The sequence below is a fragment of the Anolis carolinensis genome, chromosome 4 (genome assembly GCF_035594765.1).
Source record: "Anolis carolinensis isolate JA03-04 chromosome 4, rAnoCar3.1.pri, whole genome shotgun sequence".
NCBI lineage: Eukaryota > Metazoa > Chordata > Lepidosauria > Squamata > Dactyloidae > Anolis > Anolis carolinensis.
The window spans coordinates 180,904,138-180,923,659 of NC_085844.1; the positions used below are offsets into that span (position 1 = coordinate 180,904,138).

Here is a 19,522-nt window from a genome sequence, read left to right on the forward strand (position 1 = left end):
AGCAAACTGCAGTTCTCTGTTGGACCAGGAGATGTTAGGGTCGTGGAGAGTCAGCCATGGAATTCCCAAAATCACAGGGAAATGGGGAACCTCGGTAACAAAGAAGGAAATCTCTTCCATATGTTCCCTTATCCACATCCTGGTGGGTTCCGACCACTGACTTACGGGGCCCGTCTTGAGGGGGCGGCCGTCTATGGCTTGCACCACACGGGCATTCTTGAAATCATGATATTGTAATCCCAGAGAGTCGGCATACTCTCTATCAATGAAATTGTTGGTAGCTCCAGAGTCTATCATGGCGTGGATCATGACGGGTCCCCTTTTTGCTGACCATAATGTGACCACAAGAAGGAACAGGACCCCGGTTGGCGGCTCTTGAATGGATTTTTTGACCGGGTTGGCGAGCCTCTCTACACCCGGTCGTTGGCTTCCCCCGCCGGCTGTGTGCCAGTCGGCTCAGACGCCTTCGTCTCCGTGGAGGACGCCGCCGCAAGACGGGCGGCAGGCTTCCCTTTGGCTGGGCACTCTCTGGCGAAGTGGCCCCCGTTCCCGCAGTACCAACAGAGGTTTAAGCGTTGACGACGGGCCTTCTCGGCGGCATCTAGTCTGGGACGCACATTGCCCAACTGCATCGGCACCTCCTCGCCTCCTCTGGGGTATGGGGTTGGCGGTGGGGGTCTCCACACTGGACGTGGCTGAACGCTGGCGGGAGCGGGGGGTTTTGCCCCGGCTCTACTGCCCTGGCCTCGAACCCACTGTTTCCTGTTGGCAATCATGACTTCAGCCCGTAAACATTGATCAATGAGTGCCTCGAGGGTCTGGGGAGGATCCACCTTGGAGATTTCTTCCAGCATTTCAATGTTGAGACCCTCCCGGAATTGTCCTCTGAGGGCTACATCGTTCCAGCCGGTGTTGTGGGCCAGCACTCGGAACTCGGCTATATACTGAGACATAGGTCTGTCTCCTTGGAAAAGGCGACGGAGTTTGTGACCGGCTGCCTCCAAATTGTCCTCGATTCCCCAAGTCTCCTTGAGGTGGTCCAAGAAGTGTTGCGCTGATCTTAGGTGTGGAGAGGCTTGGTCGAACAGTGCCGTCGCCCAATTGGCCGCTGGCCCGTCTAGAAGACTGTAAACCCACGCCACTTTGATGTCTTCTTGGGGAAACTCGGCATCACGGGCCTCTAGATAAGCTTGACATTGGCGACGGAAAACATGAACCTTAGAAGCTTCTCCAGTAAACTTGGTAGGCAACGCCATGGCCGGGAGGCGGATTCCGCGCTCCCGCAAGCCCTTTATTTCTCCATCCTGGGCGTTGAGTCTGTCGCGGATGCGATCCACTTCGTCCTTGCTGATGGTGTAGCTCAGTGGCTGCCCACCGGGCACGGTTCCGGTAGACATTCTGGCCGAGGTTAATTGGTGCTTAGGGTGGCGGAGTCAAACTGTCAAGACCCAGGCTGCAGAGCACCAATAACCATACACAGAGGCCAGAATCTATCTAATATCTTTATTGAAGGAGTATATAAAGTAAATAAAAACAAGTGTAGAAAATAGTCCAGAATTAGACCTTTCAGGAAAGGTCAAAATTAGTCCAAAGAAACAATGTCCAATATGAAATATTAAGGTCCAAAGTTGTAATCCAATAACCGAAACACTCACTTTGCCAGGCAAAGTGAGGGGAGATGACAAGGTCCTTTAGTCCATAAACTTGAGCAAGGCTAGGAAATAACTTGATACTTGAAACAAGGCTTAAAACGTGGAACAAGGTAACTAGGAACAAGAACAAGGTCCGTGGAATAACTTGGTAAAATCCGTGGAACAAGGCAAGGATTGGTCCTGGGAAACAAGGCAAAGTCCGTAGATAACAAAGGCTGGGAAGCAAGGCGAAGGCTGGATAGCAAGGCAAGGCTTGAGCAGGAGCGAGGCTTGAATCGGAGCGCGCTGTCCAGACACAACTCGCTCCGTAGGCTGACGAATTGACTCCGCGAAGTTACTACGCGGGTAAAACACCTAAATAGAGTCTAACTTTCCCGCCGAAGCAGTTCTCTGGGAATCAGAAACGAAAGCTAAACTCTGAGACCAGATGTGAGACTCCCCAAAGATTCTCACGAGAAGCAGTCTTAATTGGCCACATTCTTAGCTGCAATCCTCGCACTCCTGCGCGAAGCTGATTCCAAACTTCTCTGTTGTTTACAAAACTCCCGGCGCAAGAACACGGGAGAAGTAGGCTCTGGGCTTGTTTGACATACTTCTGGGAGACAACTTTCTTGCAGGTGCAAGGTTCCCAGATCTGCCTGGGAAAGATCTGGCTGAGAGGAATCCAGTTCTGACTGGGAAGGTAAAAAACCCAAGTTTTCCTCCTCATCAGGAATTACAATGTCCTGAGCAGGACTACAAGGCCCATGGGTCATCACAGGAGTGTGATGTGGCCCGACGAAGTCAATGTTCTTCGGTTGAACACATCTTGTTGCGATGGTAGGCGATGCTGGGTTCAGCAGATTGCTGGCAGGCAGCACCTCTGAAGCCTTTATCTTCAGCGATGGGAGAATTGACTTGGTATGCAGGGATGAATGTGGTGGTACACTCCCGGCCATGCCTTGCCAATCTGAATGGACATCTGGATGTTGTTGAAAGACGTCATCCTTTCGTTCCCAAGTAGACAGGTGGTATCTCTGAGGCCTAAGTAGAGGGATGGACTCTGACAGAGATGATGGCACTCTCCCGGCCGTGCTTTGCTGTACTTCTGAGGAATGGGCAGGCCTTGAAGTTGCGAACACTGGAACAGGTGAGCAGTCTTCAAGGTGGCGAAAGGAGATATGACTCTGCACTACAGGTGATTCCAGTTGCAGATGTGCTGAAACCTTTGCTGTAGGCTCTTGTGTTGGCAGGAAACTAAGGTTTTCTTGGGTTAGTTCCTGTGATAGGGCTTTGGCTAGAACGTTAGCTCTGACTATCTTTTGTGCTGTGTCTCTTTTTACTTGAAGCAGATCTAGATCCCATTGCAGCTCATCTTGCTTGGCTTCAGCCATTGCAAGCTCTATTTCTCTCTGGGCCCTGGCCTGTGCTAGAAGCAGTTTCTGCTTGGTTTTAGCCTGTTGAAGGAGGAGTTCCTCTTCATTGAAGGAAAGGTCTTGCTTAGCCATTTCTGCAGACGCCTGTGCTTCTAAAACCTCTTTTCTAATTTTCAAACGGACAGCCTCTCTGTTGTAGTGGGCTACTTTGGAAGAAGTACTGATGAATGAATGTATGGATTGGGAGGAACTGCTATGCCTAGATGAATGCTTGGATTTATGGCTAGCATCATTAGATGGAATCTTGAGCAGACTAGATCTAAGGCTTACACATGGGGAGCCTTGAACCCTTTCTTCTGCACCTTTGAATCAGGAACTGGGCTCTGGTTCAGATAGAACCGCGCTGTAACACCTCCTCTCTTCTTGTAGGCTAAAAGAAATTTCCTTAGCCCTATCTAAAGACTCTGGAGTGTTAATTTTGTTCAGTACATAGATTATTTCTTCTGCAATAGCACTCCCATTATTGAAGGCCTTTACAAATTCTTGCCTAAGAATTTCCTTTTCCTTTGGGCAAAAGGATGCCTTTATTGCATCAGCTATGGTTGGCAGGTTTTGCCAAGCTCTGTTAAACCTCTGCCTAAGCTGGCCTTCCTGCTGCAAAAGGCAGAGCATTGTTTTCTCTGTGGGGTGCCTTTCTCTGACTGGGCGGGGAGATTTGACCCTTGTTTGCAAAATCTCATTGCTATGACTTGACATTCTGTAATTCAAAAGGAAACTTATCCCAAGTTTCAAACAGTACAAAATGCAATACTATATAACTATACAATTAAAGGCACACAAAAGGGCAATGCAATACTTTAAACAAGACAATTAAAACAGCTGCTTAACTGAGAAGTTAAGCTTGGGCTTTCATAAACTTGCAGCAGGCTCTGAAGAAATGGCAGGAACTGCAGAAGGTTGGAATTTATTGCTTTGCAAACTGGGTTCTGGAAGAGGCTTGGTTGGTCTGCAAAGGCTGACTTCTGGAGAAATGTATCTACTTTGCAGAAACCTGGATTTTGCTGCAGTTGCAAGAGCTGAATGTAGCGATTTGCTGGCTTGAGAAACAGAAAAGGCGGGAAACTTAGCAAATGTTTCAATTTTGCAAAGGCTAGGCTTCTAGCAAATGTATCCACTTTGCAGAAGGCTTGAACTTGCTGCAGCTGCAAGAGCTGGATGTATCAATTGCTGGTGGCTTGAGATGCAAAAGAGCGGGAAAGCTTGTAAATGTCTCAATTTTGCAAAGGCTAGGCTTCTAGCAAATGTATCCACTTTGCAGAAGGCTTGAACTTGCTGCAGCTGCAAGAGCTGGATGTAGGGATTTGCTGGTGGCTTGAGATGCAAAAAAGCGGGAAAGCTTGTAAATGTCTCAATTTTTTGAAGGCTGGGCTTCCTTTGACTTCTTTATCTTTAGGAGACTATGGGCTTGGCAAATTTAAGGCCCTTCCACTCCTTCTTTCCCCTTCTTAGCACTTCTAGAAGGCTTCTTTCAGCAGTTCTGGAAAAGAAGGCTCCTCTCTCAGTACTTCTGGAAAAGAAGGCTTCTCTCAGCACTGTGCCGTCGCGCCTGGGGCTGTAAACTCTTAGTGAAAGAGGCATGGACGTGACATCTTTCCCCAGGGGATTGCTTCTTGCCCTCCTTTAGGGAAACTGGAACTCCCAAGGACCAAAACACTGTAGATAACTCAAAAACTGGGTTTATTCTTCACAAAGGGGGTAAAAGAAAATATACATTACAGTCTTTGATTGTTTAAGTCCATGAAGCTTGTCCAGATCCCTCTTTCTCTGGCTGTGAATGCCGGAGCAAACTCAGCCTCAGTCCAATACCTATATCTGAAGACAAGAGTCTTCCTCTGTTGCCAAAGGACTGATGTGAAGGCGCTTGAGACTCCTCAACGTTGTTCAGGTTGGCCCTGAACATGAAGTGTGAGTCCCAAGGGTAAGAACCTCAGAATTGGTGCTGAGAGGTAACTTTTGAAGGGCTTTTTGAGCCAAGCCTCTCTTTCACGTCCATCCGATAGAGAACTTGCTGATGGAATGAAAAGGAGGAAACACAGTCCTACTCCAGGAAGAGGTGGAGCCAAACAGTTTTGCTGAGTGAGCAATATAACAGGTACAAACAACATTGATTGACAGATATAAATAACCAATCCAACTGCATTTACAGGGTAAGGGCAAAATCAGGCATGATACAACAATTCAAATCTTGCAACTTATAGTTTGACATATAAATGGCGCCACTCGCGCTGTCACAGAAGTCCAAAAAACCTGGAGGGTCCAACAAGATGGCTCAGGCCTCTAACGTCTTACAAGCAACAAGGACATTACATACTTATCAAGGTTACCACTAGCAACATTCTGAAAACAAGGGAAATCAAGAAAGGAAACACTCAGGGCCAGCTAACATCTCCCAACACAGAATTCCCCCAGGTAGGAAGCAGCCAGGCTTTGACACTACAAGGCATTACATGCTAATCAAGGTGAATCATTGCAGCATTCATTCTTGCACCCAACAGACAAGAGTACTTTCTCCCACACTGGACAAACTGTATTCCACAAGTATACAAACGACACTTGCCTGTCTGGTTCCTACCTAGGGAATTCCATTGAAAATCAACAAAACCTGGCTCCCACTATTAAAACACTCTAAAACCAGGACAGTGAATACACAATAACACTCTGAAAACAGGGAAATCAGGGCCAGCTAACACCTCCCAACAAAGGAATGAAAATGAACAAAACCTGGCTCCCACTATTAAAAACCTTTCAAACCAGGACATTGAATAAAGAACAACACATTGAAAACAGGGAAATTCCACACAGAAAACAATCAGGGTCAACTAACACCTCCCAACAAAGGATTCCCACAGGTAGGAATCAGCCAGGCTTTCAAGCTACAAGGCCATTATATTCTAATCAAGGCGGTCAATTGACTATGCCATAGCAACGCATTATGAGAAAGTGCTGGCCAAGCTGACCTAGGAATTGTGGGAGTTGTAGTCCAAAACACTGAGATGCCAACCAAGGAATTCCCTAGATAGAAAGCGTCCAGGCTTTGAAGTACTGAGACTATTCATTGCTATTCAACCCGGCCAACCAGGCATTCCACAAAGTAGCAAATAGCCAGGCTTTGAATCTGCAAGGCTAGGCATCGCAATTCTAGCAGCCCAAAAAACCATTTCCCTATAATACAAGGACCCAGGCTTCCAAGCAGGAAGCCTATTTTGTTGCATTCCAGCACACCAAACAACGATTCCCATAAGAAGAAAATGGCTGGGCTTTGAAGCTGCAAGGCTATTCAGTACTATTCTACCTGACCAACAAATAATTCCTAGAAACCACAGCAACGCATGGTCAGACAAAGCTAGTAGGATATAACCATGACAATAAAAGTGGAATTTATTTATTTATTTCATACCAAAAGCATTGCATGAATTAGTATAAAGCTGATAAAAATAGAAGGAGCACAAGCGGCTAAATCTCTTTTGACCAAAAATGGGCAACAGTGACCACATTGTCTGTGGGGGGGCGGGGGGGGGGAGACTAAAAGTGATAGAATAGCACTATAACTGTAGAGTGTGAATTGCCCCTTGGTGGTTTACACTTCTCAGTGCTTTTCTAAGTGTTCTTTTTTCTTAAATGTAGATGCTTGTTTTCAGTGTACCAAAATCATTTAGTGTTTTGATTTTTCAACTTTTGAAAATTCATACTTATGTCCATCAACAGTAAAGAGACCTGAGGTTTTCTTTCACTTTTGTATTAATTTTTTATTGTTATTTCTGAAATTATATAAAGGTCAATCCAAATTAATGACTAAATTCTGTATTTAAGTTTTGCATGTTATGTTTTAATGGAATTCCTTTCTTCTTCTGCTTTCTTTCTTTCTTCCTTGAGATATCCTGAACTATTTCTACTAAAGTGCCTTTGACAGCCTGCTTGGCTGGAAAAAAAGCAACAACTTGGGTGGTTATGGAAATCAGCTTACTAGTCATTTAAGTTTACTCACATCTGATTCATTGTCATGGCAGATTAATTACACATCCATTGCAGTCCCAATCCAGTTAAGACAACATTTTGAGCTTGATGCCCAGTCTTGTTTTCTTCCGTCTTGGCATCAGCAGATATTTTTATGCAGATCAAACAATTTTACATGCCATAAGATCAAAATTGGGGAATCTACGTCCCTCCAGATGTTTTGGACTTCAACCTTCAGGTGCCTATGCCATCAAGACCAGTAGTAAGGAATTTGAGCAGTTAGAGGACCAAAGTTTCTACAACTGCATTACAGACAGCTCTCCAATAGTTTGGTGATATCTCTACCCAGCAAAAAGGTTTAAAATTATTTATTTTCCTTTAAAAGTAATTTTTTTTCCTAAACTGTGGAATCCATTATGCGTGACAAAATATGAATAATCATAAATCTAAATGGCTAAAGAATCATAGGATCATAGAGTTGAATTATGTGGCCACAAGAGCCAGCCAGTTCAGCCTTTGCAGGATTACACAACTAAAGGTGGATAGCTAACTTCTGTTTGAAGAACTCTTCAGAAGGAGACCCCATCGCTTTCTAAGGCAGTCTGTTCCAATGTTGAACAGCAATTACAATTTTAAAATGCTCTTATTAATGTTTAGATGAAACTTAGTTTCTTGCCATTTGAAACCATTGGTTTGTGATCTAGTCACTACAGCAGCAGAAAACAAAGCGACTCCATCTTCTACCTATATTCTTTAGGTTGTTGAAAGACAATGACCACATCACTTTTTCTAAAAGCTAAACATACCTATCACCCCCAAACATTCCTCTTAAGATTTGGCTTGCAGAGTTATGCTCATCTTGGTTGCCTTTCTCAGGACATGTCCAACTTCTCAATATACTTTTGTGCAGCCCCAAACTGAGATCAAAACAATGCTAAATAGAATGTTATTATTAGTTCCCTTGATCTGGACACTATATTTCTTTTGATGTAGCCCAAAACACATTCTTGTTTTTAAAAATAAAAATAAAAATACTGTTAGTGTGCTCTATATTTCAAGCAATGCTTCTTAATAGGTTTTTTGGTCTTTTAAATACATGGGGAAAGCTGTCATCATTTAAATAAATCTGGTCTCTTTTTAAAGAATGTCTCCTAGAATAATATCTTATGCATGTGCCATATTAATTGTCATCTGTTTCTTGTTCCCCAAGCTGGAATACTACATGTTTATGAATTAGAGATGTGTTGTAATTGAACAGTGTATTGTTGGTTGTTTTTTCTAATTGTTACTTCTATTGTTTTGTCCTTAAGTCAAAGTAATTTAATTTACAAATAACTGGAAATGTAATAAAAATAAGACCAGTGGTAATATGTACTTCCTCTTTCCCAGCAGTGGGACACACATCTCTTTTTCATTAGATCTCCCTCCCCCAAGAATAGTCACACAAACATACTATAAATTCATTACCCATGCTGAGTTCCTTACACCCTGTCTTTAACAGCAGCATTGAAAAAAGTCCTCAAGCATCACCCCTTTTAATTTTTAGTTAAAATGCATTACACTGTAAAAAAAATTAAACATTTGCTGAAAATAAAATAAAATTAATTTTTCATTATCTATAATTAGATTTATTTAAATAATTCACTCAATGTTTAATTGATTTTATTTTGTATTTTACAATATTTATAAGTCATTCTTCATTGAAAGATCTAAGAAATGTGAATAATACAATCAATCCAATCCATTTTAAAAGATTAAAAATAATTCAAAGTGTATTACAGTAAAACGTCTGGGCAATGGTTTCATGAAACTGGATATATGACTGAACATCATTACATAGCCTCACTTCTAATCCCAGCATACCATAGAGTCGCATTTCAGAGATTTTGAGGGAAATATATCATAGAATTGCCCTGAATGACCTCCCAAAGTTTTAGAAAGACATCCCCCCAAAAGAGAAAGTTTATACCTGTCCAGGAAAGTCTGTATTTGGCAGACCAGCTGAAGTTGGCACCAAGCGCTCAGAGCCACAGAGCTCACTTGGACATTTAGTAACTGGGCTGGATCTAGCTGTACACCCAGCTATGCCACTTCTATTCCAAATGGAATGCAACTGTATCAAGAGCAAACATTGACAAATAAGTATATTAACAAATAAAACAATCTCAATTATATTTGATCTATGTGTAAAATATTTTTATTTTTATTTAATATGGCATTGACTATTGCTATCGAACTAAAAGGAACTAAATGAGAATGATAACCATTTCTCATTGGCTATACATTGGGCCTTCAGTATCTGCTAGGGTTTGGCTCCCCTGTGGATATTAAAATCTGTGGATGCTCAAGTTCTGTTATATACAAGACGGCATAGTAAAATGGCCTCCCATTATATAAAATGGTGAATAACTCAAACAAGGGCAGGAAAGGCATGAGGAAGGAGGATCTGTGAAATGGTAAGAGGCTACAGCAGGGTGTGTCTACACTTTAGTGTAGCACTTGGCATGCAGCAAAATCAAGGTTTCCTTTTTGGATTTTTTTCTCCAACATTTCTGAGTCATGGTTGGCTGAATCTGTTGATCCCATGGATACAGGGGCTTGATTGTAATGCATTTAACCATTTGTCATTATGTTTCAGAAGCAAACTGAAGCATCATTTTTAAAAACAACAATTTCCGAGGAGCACTGGTCATACTGGGGAATACAAAAAGAGATTGGCTGGGGATTTCATTTTGTCCACCCAGTTCACAAAGAATGAGTGCTATTGTTAATTGGGATGATCACCAGCAGTGGGCAGTAATCAGTCCTGGCAACGAAGGTCCACATAGTTAAAGCAATGGTATTCCCCATAGTAACTTATGGATGCGAGAGCTGGACCATAAGGAAGGCTAAGCGAAGGAAGATAGATGCTTTTGAACTGTGGTGTTGGAGGAAAATTCTGAGAGTGCCTTGGATCGCAAGAAGGTCCAACCAGTCCATACTTCAGGAAATAATGCCCGGCTACTCACTGGAGGGAAGGATATTAGAGGCAAAGATGAAGTATTTTGGCCACAGTATGAGTAAGACAGGAAAGCTTGGAAAAAATCATGATGCTGGGGAAAACGGAAGGAAAAAGAAAGAGGGGCCGGACAAGGGCAAGACGGATGGATGGTATTCTTGAAATGACTGGCTTGGCCATGAAGCAGCTGGGGGTGGCAACTGCTGACAGGGAGCTCTGGCATGGGCTGGTCCATGATGTTAGGAAGAATTAGAAGCAACTGAATAAACAACAACAAATGAAATATATTGCCAATGGCAACAATGTGGGAACTTTGATGGTTTGGGGGGAAAAGTTTGCTTCCTTCCTATCCTAACAACCCTTGCCATGACCATTGGCAGTGCTCTCTTTGCCAATAACACTGCCATGTTTTTATCTCTAGCAGCTGGAAGAGCAAAACAATGGGACAGTGGTGTCATTAGGGTTGGTGCCAACCAGTCCAATAACTCCTGTATTCTCTCCCATACCAGACTACACCACAATATTGGAACGATAGTGCCATAAGAAATGACAAAATCCTTTTTAAAACAAGCAACAATATAAACTATCATACATACTCTTGTCACATTCAGATAAAATGATGAGATTTGAAACATTATTATAAGGAGAGCTCTGATCAGAATGCATGTGCATTAGAAGGTTCAAACAGTAAATTAGCAGAGAGCTTTTGCATTGAAGGTACATGTAAACCGGGTTTCTTTGGATATATCTAATATGAAAAATGTTTTTGTGGTTATATCTAAGATTTTGTGAGTATTTTCCTAAAAAATAATAATTTTCTGTAGAAACACTGGACAATTTTTATTGAAGTCATTATGATAATCATCATCATTATATTTATTTATAACTCACTTTATATCCCCAAAGGGGACTCTAAGCAAGTTGACATAAAAGCATTAATATACAATTTGATATATACAAATAGGCAACCATTAAAACAGAATTAAACACAAACAGCAGTAAAAAAAACCGCAGTTAAAATCCATCAAAACATATCCAAAGTTAAAAAACCACAGCATTTGCTGTCACCGCACCTGATGGTGTCACTTGATGAGGTCCTCATCAGTCTCTCCACACATACACACAGTGATGCCACTGAAATGAGGCTTAGGTCTGATAAAAAACCATCATTATGGGGAAATGCAAAGAAAGAGATCATGAGGAGAATGTTTCACGACATTTTAAAACACGTGTGCTCTACTGTTTAATGGTGTCAGAAGAACACTTTGCATCCAGTCAATTTATTCCTGACAAAACACTTGAAATCTGCTGACGGCCATAATTACAAAGGTCTCTGTTATTCTGTTCCCTGTGGTTTAGAATAACAACCGACACACAGATCAGAGGCCTTGGGGAGAGAAAAACACAATTCTGACAGACATGTAAACACTTTGGTGTCTTCTACTCCCTCATCTCCTTTGAATGTTTTACTGCAAGCGGAGGCTGTTGTCTGTAGGGGCAGAGAGCAAAAATGGCTTCAGCTAGTCAGTTTGAGTTTATTGCCTTGTTCAGGTATATCTAATAAGTAACTTCAAGGTCATCCCGCATCATTAAAAACACCACAGTGAAGGAAATGATAGTAGGATTGTAAACCCATATTGACACAAGTAATTGTGCCATTGGTTCCTGCCATAGGAAGCTTGTATGTTTGCAAGCAACTCTCCCCTCTTAAAATAATCCCCATCTTTTGTCAGATCCTGCTCAACCTTAGCTGCTTCCCTATGTAGCTGAGATAATGAAGAAGGAAGGAGGGGTGACTTCACCTAACGCCTTACATTTTCGGGGGGGGGGGGGGGGGTAGGAGGGAGCAGGGAAGCAAATGGTTACAAGGCAAGGTAGGGTGTGAGTGTCAATTGTGCTTTTAAAATAAATCTAGGCTTTAACTGATTATTGTAATCACAACGGAAGCATATATTACGTTTTTCTAGTAGCAGCAAATAACCCTTAAATCATGTAATTATGTTTGATATTTGAAAAGGTCATACTTGACAGTGAAAAACAGAAGAGAGAAAATTTCCTTTCCCACTCCACCCTGCAGAAAATGTACATATTCTACTACATAAGGGTTAGGGTTGTTTTGTTATTTTTGTTGTTGTTGTTGTTGTTTTGTGGAGGGTGGTGGTGAAGTTTGCTGTATGATCAACATGGTGACCCCTGAATATGCATGCAGTTCATATTTCCCATACATTTGCAGTGTTCTCTTGAAAACAGCCAGGTGAACTGCAGTGTACAATATATCAAACATGCTATAGTAAGTGCAGTGTGAAAACTCTGGGCTGAAAGTTAACTTATTGACTGGCTATCATGGTGTTTCATGGAAATTTTTGGTAAACTGACAGATTTCAAAAGTTGATGGGCTACGTTACATTTTACAGCATATCTGTGGAGGTATTTAGCATGCTGCATGTATTTAAGATATTTTCAACAGACTTGAGGTGGCTTAGGCATCTATTTCTACCTTTCTGTTTGATCACAGAATGGTTCTTGTTAAGATAAACTTACTCAAAAGAGCAGCATGGTATAGGAGCCATCCAAGCATCTAGTACATTCACAAATCTTTTTCAGAGCTCTGGTCTAATTCCAATACACAAAATTGAAAGAATTGCAGGAAATAAAGCATTTCTTCCTGGATCAAATTCTATTAGCTAGATTCCTGTGAATTAATCTCAGGCCAGCCTACATGCTACAGCTTGCTCTTATGGAAGCCAAGTTGAAAATTCCAAATCAGAAATATTATGTAGTATAGAGTAGCTTAATGTTTGGATATTATGACCCGACTGAAAAGATTCTAATAGATAACTCATTAGCTACTGTGTAGAGAGAATTTTGGACTAGATAAACCTTTCATTACTTATGTTCTTTGATAAGCCTGACATTCAATTAATCTCACAGGTTACTAGCAGGTTAGTCAGTTCTTACACTATAATTATACTTTCTATTCATGAAAATATTCATGGAGAGTACATATTATTCTATCATAGAATCATAGAATAATAGAGTTGGAAGAGACTATATGGACCATCTAGTCCAACCCCCTGCTATGCAGGAAAACACAATCAAAGTACCCCGGACAGATGGCCAACCAGCCTATGTTTAAAAGCTTCCAAGGAAGGAGCTTCCACCACACTCTGAGGCAAAGAGTTCCACTGCTGAACAGCTCTTACAATCAGGAAGTTCTTCCTAATGTTTAGGTGGAATCTCCTTTCCTGTAATTTGAACCCATTACTCTGAATCCTAGTTTCCAAGGCAACAGAAAACATGCCTGCTCCCTCTTCCTTATGGCATCCTTTCACATATTTATACATGGCTATCATGTCTCTTCTCAACCTTCTCTTCTGAAAGCAAAACATGCCCAGTTCTTTAAGATGCTCCTCATAGGGCATGGTCTCCAGACCTTCAGTCATTTTAGTTGCCCTCCTCTGGACACCTTCCAGTTTGTCAATATGTCTTTTGAACTGTGGTGCCCACAATTGGACACAGTACTCCAAATGAGGTCTGACCAAAACAGAATAGAGAGGTACCATGACTTCCCTCCTTTTGATACAGACCAAAATCCCATTGGCTTTTTAGCTGCTGCATCACACTGTTGGCTCATGTTCAGCTTGTTGTCCACGGAGACTCCAAAATCTTTCTCACATGTACTGTTGTCAAGCCAGGCATCACCCATCCTGTATTTTAGCATTGGAAAAGTATTTTAGCATTAGAAAATACCAAACCAACTCATGCTTGGTGGAAACCTATTATCTTATCTCATCCTCACTTCTCTGGGGCCTGATAAAACTACTATCTTAAAGACAATGCTAGAAGAGTTGAGATGCTTAGTAGCAAAATATTAATGTAATTATTGTGCAACTTCTTAATGACATTCACAGAATTTTACTGAGGAGAATGAGAGTCCAACCCTCTTCACTATTTTGTGTTTTGGCATCTCTCACTGACCTAGTAAAGGTAAAGGTAAAGGCTTTCCTCTGACATTAAGTCTAGTCTTGTCCGACTCTGGGGGTTGGTGCTAATCTCCATTTCTAAGCCGAAGAGCTGGCGTTGTCTGTAGACACCTCCAAGGTCATGTGGCCAGCATGACTGCATGGAGCGCTGTTACCTTCCCGCCAGAGTGATACCTATTGATCACTCACATTTGCATGTTTTCGAACTGTTAGGTTGTCAGAAGCTAGGGCTAGCAGTGGGAGCTCACTCCGCTCCCCAAATTTGAACCACCGACCTTTCAGTCAGCAAGTTCAGCTTCTCAGCAGTTTAATCTGCTACACCCAATCCCAGTCACCCACTCACCTAGTATTCAATTTATACTCTTCCTATTTATACCCCTGGTGGCACAGTGTGTTAAAGCGCTGAGCTGCTGAACTTGCGGACCAAAAAGTCTCAGGTTCAAATCCCGGGAGTGGAATGAGCGCCTGCTGTTAGCCCCAGCTCCTGCCAACTTAGCAGTTCGAAAACATGCAAATGTGAGTAGATCAATAGGTACTGCTCTGGCAGAAAGGTAACGGCGCTCCATGCAGTCATGCAGGCCACATGACCTTGAAGGTGTCTACACACAACGCTGGCTTTTCAGCTTAGAAATGGAGATGAGCACCACCCCCAGAGTTGGTCATGACTGGACTTAACGTCAGGGGAAAACCTGACCTACCTTTTACCTATGTTCACTTGGGATTGTTTTACTACATAAAAATAGGTCAAGTAGAGGTCAACAGAATTGGTGCAAATGGTCCTTTGTGCTTTAGACTGATAGTGTTAGTAGCTATGCATGAGGAATCATTCTGGGAAATAGCAAAACCATAAAAATATGTGTTACTTCAGTTACAAATTTTGCCTAGGTGAGAAAATCCCTAGGTGAGAAAATGAAGTAAGGATGGAAAGGCAGAGGTATGGGCTGGGTAGAAGGCACACAAGTATGACTGCCAATGTATGATCTGAATCTGGTTATATTTTTTATTAGAGTAGACCATTAAACCAGTAGAATTGATGAGTGTTGATTTGGTAGTCAAGAACTGATTTAATTAATTCAGGCTACTTATGTGTAGGTTACTCCTGGACAACCCTAGGTTGCCTTGTGAAACTGAGAGATACCTGGCCTCCTATGTGATATATTTGTAATTTATTTATTAAATAACTTCATTTATGCTTCTGTTGTAGCCTGAAACTATCCACTTAGAGACAGAAGTGACTAATAACTTTATAATGTGTTGTGGCACCATGGTTATGACTATCTTTTTAATAAAATTGTTTTTTCAGTGCTGTTCGTTTTAGGCATTATGAGCTGCTTTTAGGGCAATCTTGTGGAAATTCTGCAAGCTTTCGTGAGAATGAGGATCTCTCCATTAGCACATCTAGTTTTTATTCTGAAACACACACTGTTTGTTAGATTTAAAACTGGAGGTAGCTCTTAAACCTTTAATGGCAATTTAAGTGCACCATATGTCTTCCCATGCCAAACAAAAAATGGGAAAGGATATTTTATTTTAAACATTTCATATCACTATAGCACCACACTAATTTCAATGATCAGTTATCATGCTCATATCCCTGCAGTGAAACCCACTTTCTTCAACATGTTTCGGGCCTTTCCCTCCTGGGTTTTGGTGATGCTTCGTAAAGTATGGAACAAAGCATCTCTTTCAATCAGGACCTCTTAAGAAAACAACAGGCTTGATCTGTCTGAAGCTGTAAATCAATCTTCCTCAATAAATTTTTTAAAAACACTTCCAGTTTGATTTGGGGGAGAGGACAATGTCTCTGGTTGTATGAAGGGACCCAGGAGAGGCATTTCCCACTTTCCACGCCTAGGAGGCGCAGTGGGATTATTGCAAAGGGGTCCAAAGGCAAAGCTTGCCTATGGAAAAGCTTTTTCTGCCTTTCAAAGCTTGCAAAGTTAAAACCATGGAGAGTTTTGAAGTTGAGGCCGTTTTTTTGGTTGCTCTACAGAGGTCAAAGGAGCTAGATTTTTCACAAAATGAATTTTCATGGACCACCCCTCATTCAGTGGAAAAAAGAAAGGTAAAAAGCCTTGTGTCTGCCTCTTCATCTTGCTGCTGCCATTACTTAGGTTGGGTTTAGCAAGAATTGCTGTCTGATGTCGGAGACAGTGCCCAGAAAGGCAAAAACGAGTCACTTGATTTAAATGCTTATGATTATACACGCCTCTTTAAATAGGTCTCTCTCTGCAAAAGCAAAAAAGGTATCGTATGTACAGTTGTCAAATTAAGAGCGCCTTGAGCTTCTTACGAACCAATTCCAATTTACCCACATGCGTTAAAAGGAAAGGGGAAAGTTTAGATTCTTTACCTTATCCAATATGGGATATGATTGGTGTTTTTATTAACAGCATGAAATGAAGTATCTTCTACACTGCAGAATGATATTCAGGGTAATAGATAAGAGGTTATTATTGCAACGAGACAAGTGAGGTAAATTCATTTCCTTCCTATAATCTCATGTAAAGTGCTGTCCTGTGTGTTTTTACACAGGGAAAATGTGCACTGAGTTCTGAGGTGAATATTCCTCCTGATCAATGTGCTCAGGGCTGCTGTGGATACATTGAGATAAGGGAGCCGCCTACGTGTCTGTTCGGTGTATCTTAATAAACTGAGGTTATACAAGATCAAAGAAGTCAGTGCAACACATTATTTGTGGAGTTTACAATTAAAGTAATGAAAAATGTGTTATACGCGGCAGCACAATGTTGGCTAGGAGTATATGATGCACAAATCAAAAGTACCAAAATGTATGAAATCACTTTGGGACAGGGCTTGGAAATTTGTATTTTATAGAAAAAGAATGCAAATCCTCAGCATGTTTTTTTATTCCTGTCAGATTTGTTCAGGTGGATTTGGTATCTTTTGGAAACAAGCACCACATTGTACTCAAATTGGACTGCAATCTGAAAACACATTTTCTAAGAACTGTTCCCCAATGTACACTGCATGATTTAAGTCAAAATACATAAAACTGCAGTTGGTCTTTAAGCATTTAACGTTTTAAAAAGAATATTAAAGTTAATAACATAGAAAGAACAGAATTAAGAACAGAACAAAGAACAGAATTAGAGCATAATAGTGGTTACATTTCAACAGTGAAATTTTGAAAACATTCATTAGCTGTATTTTCCACAGCTTCACACAGACATAAACAAGCATTTTGCTTTCACCTGCTTTTGAGAGGATGGAAGGCAACATGATCTATAATGTCATTTTTTCATGTCCAGGGCAGTGCTAAAAATTGTGCAATTTATACCCCTACAAATTGCTTCTTGCAGTATTGCAATGTTTATACCAGTTGGAATTTTACATACATAACTGTTTAAATGTAATTGAACCAGGCTCAATGAAAATAACCTTTAAATAATTCAGTCATGTAATAATATCAATGGATTATAAGCATAAGAAGTCATAGTAAAAATATGATTAAAAGCCCCAGCACCGAAGACATAGCTAACATCCTTGTCACACTTCAGTTTTCTCCCTCAGTTTAATGGAATACATTTCCACGTGTTTACATGCAGAGTACACACAATTTCTGCTAGAATCTGAAAGAGTGCTCATTTTGTAGTATTTCTTGAGGCAAACAAAGTCAAATCTAAACATTCTAAAGTGTGAATGTGGCTATTGCATGGCTGTTTCTATATGTGTTATATTGTGAATGGCATGATTTCAGTTGCAGACTCAACTTTTCTTATTTTAAGGGGAAGCAAGCACTGCCCTTATGAGATACTGTGTTTGGTGTGTAAATTCATTAAATAGTCCTGCTGAAATATGACCAATGTTGGCTTCTTTTGAATAAGAGTTGTTATAGAAATATCTGGCATTTTTCCCACTCAGATCCTTCAGTTTCATGCCCAAACATAAAAAAAATCACTAAATTCATGTTGCCACTTAGACAATGCAAATTCATTAAAGGTTCATGGCCCCTGTTCTGAACCCCACTCAGCTATAAATGTTGAATTAAATCCTATTTGCATATATGCAGAGCACAATTCATCTACCATTGTTTATCTGCAAAGCTTTCCACTTATTTTAATTGCAGAAGTTTTCACACCCACCTACTGTTTAAAAGTCTTTTTGTAAAAAATCAACTGAGTTTATTTTAAGCCAATAACCTTACTCAGGCCCCTATGAAATGACAGGATGAAAAGGACAGATTTATTGTCCCTAATCAACAGATCGTTTAGGTCATTACAATCTCATTACAGCTAGGCAGGCTGGGCAACTAGAAACCTTCACTTTAGCTTATCATACAAACCAGCAAGTTGTAAAGACAGCATGCAAGGTTGTCTGGAGCTGTACTGTTCTCAAGCTTCTTCTATTCATTTTTTAAAAAATCAAGGTTGTCTTATTGTAAAGTAGATCTTTTTCTCTGAGTCAGATATGCAAAATCATTTCAGATTTTTTAAATGCATTTTGCCCTTTAAAGAAGCAAAGGAAGCATAAAATACCAGCAGCTTAAAGTATCATTGCCAAAAAATATTCCTTTTAACCATTTTTTAAAATAGTGGGAGATGAAGTACAGGTTGTGCATCTATTATCTGAAATGCTTGGGAAAAGATGTGCTCTGTCCCTGTCTCCTCCCCCCCCCCCAATTTTGGAATACTTGCATATACCTTATAAGAAATCTTAGAGCTGAGAGCCTAGTCCAAATATGAAATTGATGTATTTTTCATGTACACCTGAAGGTACATAGCCTGAAGGCAGTTTTATACACAAATATCAGAATTTTTGGGAAGTAATACTCTACTTATAATAATTATGAAACTTCCTCATATAATAATAATAATAATAATAATAATAATAATAATAATAATAATAATAATAATACTCTATATTCCACCCTATCTTCCTGAGGGGTCTCAGGGCGGATTTAAATATTATAATGGTTTTCTAAGCTATGCTAACAGACATTTCAGAGAATTAGCATTTGTTACATTTGTTGTTTGTTGGTTCTTTCTTGTGTCTGTTTAAAATCAAAATTCTGTGCAGCACTTCCAACCTGCCCACTTGCCATTCAATCCTCATCTCCCCATCACAGGTTAAAAATGTAAACTGAATCTTCTATTAAAATTACTCTCTTTTTATAAAAGTTTGAAACTATTCCAAGCTCATAGAAAAATTCTTATAAAATGAGTCTCAGCATAAAAGACAGCATGGATGCTTCTAAGGAAATATATGTATATGTCATCTTCATTGATGTATCTAACATCCTTTAAAATCAAGTGTTAATTTGCTCTCAGGTCCTCCTCATTCAGCCAGGGGTGGTGATTCACTACCATTTCCATTGAAGTCAGTACCGAGGGCTTTAGTTGAGATCTCCGTTGTCTTAATGAGGTTCCTCCTTCTTTAATGTGTGTGATTCCACCAAACATGGAGTTAATGAGAGCGGATGCCCATCCCATCGTCCCCCAGACAGCCTGCCACATGCATAGTGCTGCTAACTCCAAGGTGGTGGTGAAGTACCACTGT

The 19,522-nt window shown here is 40.8% G+C and overlaps 1 long non-coding RNA gene across 4 annotated transcripts in view; it reads left to right on the forward strand.

Annotated features, from left to right (window-relative positions):
* Positions 1-19,522, forward strand: part of LOC134298377 (uncharacterized) — a 165,673-nt gene that overhangs the window by 37,306 nt on the left and 108,845 nt on the right. Inside the window, exon 1 of one of the 4 annotated variants that reach the window (XR_010005418.1) lies at positions 15,914-16,067. The exons of the other annotated variants lie outside the window; for them this stretch is intronic. This is a non-coding gene — a long non-coding RNA (uncharacterized LOC134298377). Of the gene's footprint in view, positions 1-15,913; positions 16,068-19,522 lie in introns of those variants that run through there. 4 annotated transcript variants of the gene reach the window in all.